Source organism: Eumetopias jubatus, unplaced genomic scaffold (assembly GCF_037043125.1).
Source record: "Eumetopias jubatus isolate StellerSeaLion01/CBP00866 unplaced genomic scaffold, mEumJub1_p1.0 scaffold_4, whole genome shotgun sequence".
Lineage (NCBI taxonomy): Eukaryota > Metazoa > Chordata > Mammalia > Carnivora > Otariidae > Eumetopias > Eumetopias jubatus.
In genome coordinates, this window is record NW_028274810.1 from 38,721,674 (window position 1) to 38,731,571 (window position 9,898).

The window sequence follows — 9,898 nt, forward strand, 5'->3', positions numbered from 1 at the left end:
AAGTAGCACAGACCTCTTGTCTACTGAACAGGAAGTGTGTAAAGCAATTATGCTTCTCTGTTTCCTTCAGTGTGTGTAACGGTGTGCTGTGCACATGACAGGTTACTGCACATCTTCAAATCAAGAAGATGCTCTAGAGGCGCCTGGGTGGTGCAGTCGGTTAAGTGGCTGACTCTTGGTTTCAGGTCCGGTTGTGATCTCAGGGTCATGGGGCTCCACACTGAGCTCAGAGTCTGCTTAAGTTTCTCTCCCTTTGCCCCTCCCCCCTGTGCTCTCTCTTTCTCTCTCTCTCAAATAAATAAATGTTAAAAAAAGAAGAAGAAGACACTCTAAATTATGCATCCTTCACATCTAGATGGGCAACTGCATGGTAAGAAGCAGCACTGAGTAGTGGAAAGAATCACGAACATTCCATTATGTACAAGAAATCCTCTGACTAGTCCTGTCTCAGTTTCTTCAACTGTGAAATGATAATAATAATGCCTTCCTTGCCTGCTTCACAGCTTTGCCATGAGCATCAAGTAAAATAAATAACAGCATCTTTATTTATTGAGCACTTAGATAATAAACATGCAAAAGATTTCACAAGTATTATCTCAATTAGCCATTAAAACAAACCGATGAAATGAGCAATATTGATCCAATTTTGCAGCTGAGAATAGTTAGGCTCAAAGGAATTAAAATTCCACAGATTATAAATGGGAAAGCAGAGAGATTTGATCTCAAGGATTTTAAGTGACATCTTATGTAGGTGATATGAATGAGACTTTATATATTCATTGAATACCAACAAGGAGAGTGTTCTGTTCTTCTAGCCTCTTTGTTTTCAAATGATATTTGGCGATAATAACTGCACTTCTGCTGATAAGAAAAACATTTCCACAGCCAAATGCTAAAATAACAGGACACCAAATCACCAAGTTTAAGTAGAAAACTCAATGGAAATTTAGAGGAAGGACGTTTCTCCTTTCACAGGTAAAGTTCCTTTTTTTGTTTTTGTTTTAATTTTTGTTTTTCACTTTCTTTTACCTTCCATTAAAAGGCTAAAGGGAGGTACTTGCTACTTTTCTTTCTTTTGTGCCCTTGAATGCTGCTAATAATTACCTTCTGCCGATGTTACTGTCCTCTCATTTACTTAAAGATGGAACTTTTTTTAAAATTAAAATCTCCAGTGGAGAAGGTGATATTAGGTCATGTAAGGTCCCATCTGCCTTTCAAAATCCAGTTAAGGGCATTTAATTTCTCTTATTCAGGAAAAGATGCAAATAACCCTTTGACCAAACTGCTATCTAATTAGACCAAGAGCACTAAAAAGTCACTTGCTCTCCACTTGCTCAATGTAGCTCTGAAACAGACAAAGGTCTGTCTGTTTTGGATGGTTTCTCCCTTAGGTAGATAATTGAAATGCTTCTAGTTTGGCAGCTTAAGCACTAAAATGTCATAGTGATGAGTGTCATAAGATAAATATAAGGATAGCTTCTTACAAATATTTTTTTTCAATCTGGTGTTGCATATGGATGCCTGGAATAAGTAATGTAAACTGGTCTCTTCTAATTTACATTTAAACAGGGGCTTAAGAAGGATCAGGGAGCACCACTCTGCCTTGAAAAGCTACCGCCTAAAAAGAATGACAGGGATTGTCATCTGTATAATAATCACTACCAAGTTCCAAAAAAAAAAAAAAAAAACCCTTGTTAGGAATGGATCCATCTCTGCAGGGGATATCCAAACTATGGTGATTGGATAAAATGAGAATCAAGGACTAATGCCAAAAATCCAAATTATATTTGTAAAATGTTACATTAAAAATAGTGATAAGCTGGGTAATTATAGAGAATCTATGTATCTCTTAACATAATCAATGACATAAAACACTGAAGTTTGAAATCTAAAGTCCATCTATTTTAAATTTGCTTCTGAATTTACATGTATCATTAGAACAAAAATAAATGTAGAATGGTTAGATTAATAAGTATAAACTAAACATGGATTAGATTTTTGTCCATTGTGAACATTACAAAAGAAAGCAAGAATTTCTTCTCATATTGAATAGATTCTAGTTAACTGCAGGGCATTTGCTAAAACTAATATTAATATTATCTTAGTTAACTTTTCCTATATAACAAGTGCTGGGTAAATAAACCCTGTATGAAATCTGGAATGTAATTTATAATGAATTTGTGCTAATGATATTTAATGTGCCTAGTTAAAATGGAAGCTTTATTGAGAATAAATGGTGCTCATTTACTTCAAAGGGAGTTCCCAAACTTGTGTAATTTGATGGTAATTGAAGAAATAAAACAATGTTAGCTAATATAAGTATGATTTACAAATTTCCTTATGAAAATGCAGTACGTATGTTACATATTTTTCTTAATTGTTTACTAGTAAAAAATTTAAGATTCTATGGGCACATCAAAAATTCACACCAAAAACTATCTGAGAATACATATTTGTGGTAGACAGAATAATGCCTCCACCTGAAATGTGTACACCTTAATCCCTAGCACCTGTGAACATGTAACATTGTTACATAACAAAAGGGACTTAATAGATGTAATTAAGGTTATGGATCCTAAAATAGGAAGATTCTCATAATCCTCGATTATCCAAGTGTGCCCAATCTAATCATATGAGCCTTTAAAAACAGAAAACTTTCTCCAGATGAAGTCAAAGAAATTTAGAAGAATAAAGAGAAGGGAAGAAGCCACAGAGGAGGTCGGTGAGAAGTACGAAAGGGCCCCACCCACCTTTGCTGGTTTTTGAAGATGAAGGTTATCTGGACAGCCTCCAGAAACTGCAAAGGACTCTTGGCCAAAAGCCAGCAATGAAATGGTGATCTCAGTCCTACAACTGCTTGGAACTGAATTGTACCAAGAACTCAGATGAGCCTGGAAACAGCAGATTCCCCACCCCACTGCCCCCAACAAGCAGCCTATGTAGAAGTCAACTCTGCTGCCATTGTAGTTTTAGCCCAGGGACACCACGTTGGCTTTCTAACCTATAAGTCTGTGAGATAAGAAATGTGCATTGTTTTAAGTCACCAAGTGTGTGATAATTTGTTAAGGCATCAATGAGAAACTAATACTATACTGCATTTATATATACAATATAAATACTTATTAGTCAGTGAATGTTAAAATGATGAAAATTCACTTTCACTGTAGATCCTCATGGTATCGATATGAACTAGAATTTTGAAATTCCAAAATTTTAGAGAATAAATTCTTTAAGAATTGACATCTTAACTCATGATATTAAACAAATAAGTAAGCAATTAAAAAAATCCACAGCTTTAAAAAAAAATGAAAGCAGGGGTTTGCATATTCAACTATAACAAGGGAGCCCACAGTGTGATTTTTTTTTTCATTATCCTAAGTAAAGATTGAGTGATCTTGCTCTCTTCTCTTTTATTTCCTCCAAAGAACTTTATCATTTTAATAAAACTATAGCTTAATACTATAGCTTATCTTTATTCATCAATGATATGTATTTCTAAATAAATTTTAAGAAATTTTAAGAAATACTTGAATCAGTTCATGTGAAAAAGGTCTAGTTTTAATTAACTGTAGGCTCACTCTGAACCAAAGATGTGAGTTCTATGACTGTAATGCAATCTTACAGAAAATAAAATGTGAAGACCAAATAATAGTAATAACCACTATTTATTAAAAGCATAATATCTAATATATGTTATCTCAATAACTTTTAATACTCTACAGTTTGGTATTAATACTCCATTTACAGATGGGGACATAGGTTCAGGGGAGTTTATTAACTTGCTCAAGGTCATACAGCCAGTTACTATGGACTTAGTATTAAAATCTTTCCTAGCATGTTCTTTCTCTTACAGCACGGAAAGAACTTCTTGTCCTATTATATTCTATAAGCATTAGCCCAGCACCTAGTAGGTTCTCAAAAATTTATATATATATATATATATAAATATATATATATATATATAATGCCATTATAGCCATGATAGTTAAATAATAGCATGGTTTTTATCCATTTGATGATTTCTTTTATGACTAAAATGTTCTCATTTAACACACTTGCTATAAATTTGTTCTGCTTTGATCTTCACCTTTGCTTCTATGTGCTGCCTTTTAGCCTTACTGAAAACGGTAAATTAGCAGATTTTTTTTATTTTAGAAATTTTCATTGATTACTGATTTTTGTTGGCATACTCTAATTCTTAAAGAAGAAAGTATTCTTATACCATTCATCTTTGTTGTTTTAATCAAAATAAAATATGGCACCCACATATCCAGAAGTTCAGTTTCCAGAAACTTCAATGAATTATTTAGTTTCAAATTGCTACATCATCTGTTGTGCCTCCCCAGGGAGCTCATCTCTATTCCTTAAGCTTCCATAGACAGAAAGGAAATTCTTTTCTCCCAGAAGAAAACAAAGAGCATGGAGTGAATACCCTTTTCCCTTTCCCCATCAGCACACTTCCCCCAAAGAAGAGAGGAGTTTTCTCTGCTTGGTGAGATCAGAGGGTCCAATACCTACTGTTTGCTTATCAGAAATGTTCACTTTTTCTAATTCTAATTTTGTATTTGGAAATAAGCACTGAGTAATGTATTTCAATGTATAGGAGAATTTTGATAAAATAATAAAACAAAGATAAACCATTCAACAGCTATTTTAAAATTGTGCTTTGTGTGAGTAACGACCTGATTTTTCAGAGGAAAGTATAGGAAAATAATCCCTATATTATTTTCAGTCTCTCTATTTTGCTTGTAAGAAAAAAAAAAAAAAGAGCATCAAACTCCCAAACTCTACAATGCAAATTCCCAAAGATCATCAGATTGCTTACAAATATATGCCCTCCTCTGCAATCTTAGCAATTTGTTCCTATCTGACCAATAAGACTTACTATCCTGCATTGTATTTTTTGTTCTTATGTGTATTTCCTGTCCTTCTAACTCCTCATCTCAAAACTTCCTTGCTACTCCTGACACTTTTTTCTCCTTTACATTCATTTCCAATTTATGTCCAAGTCCTATAGATTTCACTTCCCAAACACTCTAAAATCTGTCCCCACAACTGCCACCACTGCATCAAAGCTCCTATCACCTAGGCTTGCAGCATAGGAATTGTTTCCCAACATCTAATCATATCTCTGTCAAATATCTTTTCTACTCTAAGACTTGGAGACCTTTCCATAATGGGAATCAGATGATCTCTCATGCTCTTGGCTACCTCTCAGCCTCTTCTTGAGTTAGACTTACCCTCTTCATATTTACCCTCTAAATATACATTTGAATCTTAGCATATGCTGAACACATTGTGCCAAGTGCTTTATATATATCATTTCACTTAGTCCTCACCGACCACTCTGAGGTTGCTACGTAACTTGTGTGATCCCCTTAAACATTTGATAAAGTTAATGCAGAACATGGTTAAATAATTTGCTCAAATAGCCACAGCTAGTTACTGGTAGCTCTTTGTTGAAAACCAAGTAGTTTGGGTCCATAGTCTACACTCTGAATCACCACTCCATAATTTAGCTTTCATTTAGTTTTTTAAATACTGCCTGTTCCTCTTCACTTTCTTTATACATCTCCCCCCTCCACCACCTGAGCCACGCTCCTCTCCATCTTTGCCTCTATAGTCACTTCTGATTCATTGTATCAGCTCGAGTGTGACTTACCCAGAGAAGATGTTCCTAACCCTCTAGTCCTATCCTGCCATTGGACCCTATTCCTTCCTTCAGAGTGTATAATCAGTCACTCATGGTTGTATTTAGTCCTTCAGTGCCTACCTCCAACACTGAACATTTCATCAGCTAATGCCCTCCAAGAAACAGGAGACTTGACTGGTTCTGCTCACCATTGTGCCCTTAATGTTTATCACTATCCAGCAAACAGGTGCTCAACAAACACAGAATAAAAGACTGAAGCAATGCTTCTTCCTGATTTGAATCATATTCTCTCTAATTAACAACTTGATCCCATCATGTGGTATGGTACAAACTGCCAGGACTTTTTGAGCATCACAGCTTTTAGCTTCGCCCTCAGAGACAGATTCAATAAAGGTCTTTCTTTCTGCTTTAGTTTGAAAACGTCTACTTTGGGACCTTGTCTGGTATCACTTGAATCAGGTAGGTCCTATTCCTAGTCTGACTGATTCTGATCAAAGAAGCCATATCACGATGCACTTCTGACTAACTGGACCTATAAGAAAGGAGGATACTACACTTTGCCAATAAGACACTCCAAGTCATGTCCACAACATCTAAGTAGATATACATGACAAGGTCTCAGAAACTAGTTCAACTGAACTTAATTAAAATAATGGTAATATAATAACCAATTACTATAAGCAAAGCATGCTGCTAGATGTTTTACCTATTTATTTAATTCATACTGATGATAATCCTGTGAGGTAGGGATCCTTATATGTGTTATTATTCCATTTCACGAATGAGAAAGTGAGGCTTAGGGAACTTAACTCATTTACTCAGAATCACATTGTTAGAAAAAGGCAGAGTGAACTAAAAATTACCTAAATCCAAAGTTTGTTTTGTGTTCTGACCTGCTAAAAATCTTGCCTTGTTAACAGCAAAGCTATTCGAGTATATAGAGTGAGCCAAAATTTACTAGATGATCAGCTGTATCGGTATACAGATGCGAAAGAAAGAATTTGTCCAATAATTATACACTGAGTCTGTAGTACAAAGGTGGTAGGTCAGGAGGAAGAAAAAAAATGTATACAAAATACAGCAGGGGTTATCTCTGTCTAATAATAGTGAAGGAGTACATGTAAACAAATTAGATTATGTGAAGTTGTATTAACCATAGTTATGCACACACAAACATAAACAAACATAAACAAGCAGGGGCGCCTGGCTGGCTCAGACGATGGAGCATGTGACTTTTGATCTCAGGGTTGTGAGTTCGAGCCTCAAGTTGGGTCTTAAAAAAATAAAATCTTAAAAAAAAAAGCCTTCACAAGCAAACACATAACAAATAAGCAAGGAATTTCAGGCTATTTCAATACTGTGTTGTATATGACCTACCCTGGAGGTTGAATAAAGTCCCTCTCTCAATATGGCACAAAAGAATAAATGTATATATCAATCAGAAAATGATAATTAAACACACACATTTTAATTTTCAAAGTTGACAAATTTATTTAATCCCCAAAAGTACTGTATCCTAAATCTACTGAAGATTAATCTTTATAAAAGAAAATACAAATTGAATTTCCTATGCTGACACTCTTTATTTTAGGGATTCGGGAATAAAAGATAAAAGAAACTAATTTTCTGTAAATCCTGATACATTATCAAAATGGTACATTATATTTTTCATATTAAATTATTTAACTATTTAGCACATTATAAAATTTAAAATGACATTTCTGTTTTAAATGATTATAAGGCACTGAATTTGAATATAATTTAATAAAAGTATGCAAAATGCATTACCATATGAAGTCAGTCTGATCAATTTCATAATACTACAGATTATGATGTAGAATACTATTAAAAATGTATTAACATAGTTCCCTTTAAAACATTTTTTTCTCTGCTATTGGGCATATGACCGAATGCTTTAATTTATTCTCTAAACATTATCTTGACACTACTGATTTCTGTAATTGTTTTTTGGATTATTTAACTATGAAACATTTCAAGATTTTAGTTTTATTAAGTATGTGATACACAATTAAACTGTATGACTGTTAGATATCTTAGAATGTTCCCGTAATTAGACTGGATAAGTATTTATAAATTGTAACTTATTCTAATTCTGATGTTTTTAAAAAATGAGGTGAAAATAAATATAAGAATCTGACAAACAAGGGAAATGGTATATTTTTGAATCAGGTTTTAAACATCTATAATGGAACACTCAGAAGAGATAGTTCATTCAAAATAAAATAATAAAGTCATAGACTTTTAACATAACAGATTTGGTAGACATTTTTCTTAGTACTTTCAAGCATTCAATCAGTTACCACATGTATATTAAGTATCTTCTATATAATAGAAATATTTTTATATGTATTGTAAGCTGGAAGCATATTCAGTTATGTATTTGTTCAATTGACATCTGACTCTGATAAAATTTTTTCTAAATAAATATAGGTTTCTTTTAAAAAAAATAAATAAAGCAGCACAAGTACAGAGTAGCTGTCAGATTAGTGGACCCAATCAATGCCATGGTGCTGTCAGTCCAATATTTGGGCACAGCTCATCAGTCAGATAGTACACAAACCTCTGTGTTTGCAGCTTCCACAGTAAATTTCTCTGTGCCTCCCCATTCCTCATGTCTTCTTCCTTAATAACTCAGCCTCCTCAACAGACATCTTACAACCAACAAACATCACAATTAGGCTCATTCTAAACACTACACCTGACCGATGGCTTTCAGTTCATGTTTACATGTGTTGCTGATGTGAACTGATATCACTGAGCCTAAAATCTTTCTTTGCTTTTAAGAACTTACATATTTAAATTCTGGCTGAATACCAGTCTATATGCATATCTTATAGGCACTTTTTCATTAACATCTTAAAAACTGAATTCATACCATCTCTACTTCCTAATCCACGCCTGGGTCTCCAACTGCATCCCGATTCAATACACCAATATCTAACCACTGTTCAAGGCAAAACTCGGGAACCAGTCCAGGTGCTTTCCCTTCTTCATTCCACATTTCTCATCCCTTGCATTAATTAATTATCACATACTGACTGGCTTCACTATGGATTCATGACCACCAAACTCCAGCATGCTCTTAGCAATCCTACAGCATCTAGCCGGTCAGTTCACTCTCTCTCCTAAGTGACTATTTCACAATTTCTCCTTCTTCTCAAACTACCAAGATCCATCTCTGATCTTCATTCTCAGATGATTATTATTTTTGCTTATTATCTCACTGAGAAATAGAAGTGATCTGCATATTATTTCACTGAGAAATAGAAGTGATCCAAAAGACTTTCTACAAGTTCCTATCCCCACATCTGCCCTCTGCATCAGGACCCACTTTCATTGAGTCTTCTGAAGCCAGTCACTCTATACCCAACCAGCTCCCTTCTCTTCTCAAGAGGAGGGCTCAATCACCTACATCATCAACTTTCTTTCTCTCTTGGAATATTCCCATAAATATACACACTACTATCAAGAAACAGCTATGGGGGTGCCTGGGTGGTGCAGTTGGTTAAGCATCTGACTTTTGGTTTTAGCTCAGGTCCTGATCTCAGGGTCCTAAGAACAAGTCTCGTGCCGGGCTCTGTGCTCAGTGTGGAGTCTGCTTGAGATTCTCTCTCCCACTGCCCCTCATGCTTGTGCTCTCTCTCGCTCTCTCAAATGAATAAATAAATCTTAAAAAAAAGAGAAGAAAAGAAATAACTATGACTTCTCCTTACATACCTCTCCAGTTACTGCTGTTCTCCATTCCCCTTATACATTCCTCCCTCAAAGGATAGTCTACCTACTGTCTCCAATTTCTCTCTCTCTCTCTCTCTCTGGATTCTCTTCTTCTCTTTTTTTTTTTTGTATTTATTTTTATCAAAGTTGTACATGATAAGTAAAATTTATTAAGAATACAACACTATCCTATATTTTCCTCCTGAGTCAAAAGAAATTTTAAATCATTTAGGTGAGTTGTTTGATATGTTATAGGTGTAATTTGTACCCCCCCCCAAATTCATATGCTAAAGTCCTAACTCCTAGTACCTCAGGATGTGTTTGCATTTACAGATAGGGTCTTTGAAAAGCTAACTAAGTTAAAATGAGGTCATTGGGGCATTAGGGTAGCCCCAATCCAATATGACTGGTGTCAATAAGAAGAGGAAATTTGGATACACACAGGCACAGAGAGAAGACCATGTGAAGACCCAGAAGGAAGATAGCCATCTACAAGCCAAGGAGAAGGGA